This window comes from Oryzias melastigma, linkage group LG20, assembly GCF_002922805.2.
Source record: "Oryzias melastigma strain HK-1 linkage group LG20, ASM292280v2, whole genome shotgun sequence".
In the NCBI taxonomy this organism is placed as follows: domain Eukaryota; kingdom Metazoa; phylum Chordata; class Actinopteri; order Beloniformes; family Adrianichthyidae; genus Oryzias; species Oryzias melastigma.
Genome location: NC_050531.1, coordinates 12,834,163 through 12,836,255, shown reverse-complemented (window position 1 = coordinate 12,836,255; position 2,093 = coordinate 12,834,163). Strand labels below are relative to the sequence as shown.

The 2,093-nt window shown below is 34.5% G+C and overlaps 1 long non-coding RNA gene across 1 annotated transcript in view; it reads right to left on the bottom strand.

The window, feature by feature from the left end:
* LOC118600268 overlaps positions 1-573 on the bottom strand; it is a 1,059-nt gene extending 486 nt beyond the window's left edge. Inside the window, exon 1 of the long non-coding RNA XR_004949889.1 lies at positions 37-573. This is a non-coding gene — a long non-coding RNA (uncharacterized LOC118600268). The remainder of the gene's footprint in view (positions 1-36) is intronic.
* Between the last annotated feature and the right edge of the window lie 1,520 nt (positions 574-2,093).

The window sequence follows — 2,093 nt, the reverse complement described above, 5'->3', positions numbered from 1 at the left end:
AAAAAAAAATAAAATGCTATGCATTTGATAAGCTACCTTAATACTGGTTTGTTTTTAATCATATATATATATGATGAGATCTTTGATGAAGAAATACAAGTGGTCCTAATTACTTTAATGCCCTTCAAAAGGTTTTTGTTTGATTTCAGAAGCTCCAAAGAGTCACATGCATTTGTGAATTAATATTCTGTTTTATTTGTGGTGATGGTGGCGGTTTTAAATCATGTACCAAAGACAATGATGTGCACATTCCAAGACTTTAAAGCTCTTCAACCACAAGCTCGCCATATGTATGCGTCGTTTGAAAATTAAATATGTACATAACAATCATTTCTGATGCAATGAATAAATGAAAGACTATTTTGATTAAAAATAAATATGTTTTCATTTGACTCTTTCATGGATGGATGCCATCCTGCATTCTGCGGTGCTTCCCTGTCGACTTTCTTATTTTGTGGACGGACAAATTACAAGCAAAAGTCGTCTGGATGAGCTGGAACCTCTGTGAAGTGATGCTAATTGCATATGCGGCGAGGCCGCTCTGTCCTTGTCCCGGCGTTGACAGACGGGCGGCCTTTCATCAGGGCAGGGGATGGCGAGCAGCTGTGAGGGGAAACTGCTGGAAGAGTCAGAGCAGCCAGCATCACAGAGAGACCACATGAGAGGAGCTGGCAGCCCTCATTTAGGCCTGGTTTGGATCAGCAGGAGTGTGTTTATGCATATATGTGTGTGTGTGTGTCTTCTTGGCAAATTATAATGCTTGTTTGGGGAAAACAGGAAGTTATGACTAGCTTTCACAAAGTTTACAAGAAAAATGGCTGGGCGGCCAACACAAAGCCGACTATACAGCTCTAATGAATGCAGCGACGCCCCTCCCCCCCTACTCCACCCCCCGAAAATATGTATGAGAAATAATTCAGGACTTACGTAGGACGTTTGTGACCACTGTGAAAGCTTTAGCCTTCCCTCTAGAGGTTAAAGTGGGTTAAGGCTCATAAATCAGTGCATATGAAAAAGAACGCATGAAATCTACATTTTTTAATGAGTTTTACACAATCAGAGAACATAAAAAAACATGCATGTAATAATTTTTTTTTATTTAACAGATAGTTTTGTACTAAGAACAAAGGAGATTTTTTTTTTTGTTATTGCCTCATTTGTTTTCTTTTATCTTAAATACGGAGGAAGAATTTGACAAACAAATATGTGGGTTTATTGAAAAAAAATATTCTTTTAAACATATTATTTTATGCAAGATGTTGAATATTGACAAGCAATATGTGGGAAATATGCCAATTTTCAATCAAATGAAGCTCAGAATATTGATTTTAAAAATTTACCAGGTTATCAAGATTCGTTTGTGGCACTAGATCATCACCCTGAGGTTCTGGAGCCGCATGATGCTCTTTTATCCCTCTACTGTAGCTTTTCGGCTTTAACGTAAAATGCAAATCAATTTAATAAATAATAGATTATTTAAGTTTTGTCATTAAATTTTTAAATCACTTTTTTTGTATTAATGTTGACATTACACACATTCATAATGTTTTTTAATGTGTTAATAAAGCTGGTTAAGGAATCTTATTATTAAATGTCACCGAAAAACTGAATCTTTGTGTGAGGTTGAAAGAAGATAGCAAATTAATAATAATAAAAAAAGTAGATTGAAAGGAAGCATTTTCCTTTTTTATTTGTTTGACAGAAGATTTTTGATATTTTTTGCATTTGACCAAAAGTGTAAAATGGAATAAAAATATCACAAATGATTCTCTTAAATATGTTTTATATTAGATTTGACATTTAGAACAATAATTCTTTACAAAGTTTCATTTCTATTGCAGAAAAAATTAAAGAACCTTTGAAAAATTTGGCGTCTCAACAAAAAGAAAGTGCGTGGTTAAACCCAGGCTTTTCAATGTGCCTGAATGTGTTTCAAAACTTTATTCAAGGTTCATAAAATTATAAATCAAAGTTTTATTCTGTGCATTAGCTCTATAATTTACCTGCATGCTTGTGTTCAGGAAACGCAGTCCCACTTCACAGATCAGTTCTACCCAGAATTCTCTGCTGTCACCTGCAAGGATAATTCTGTT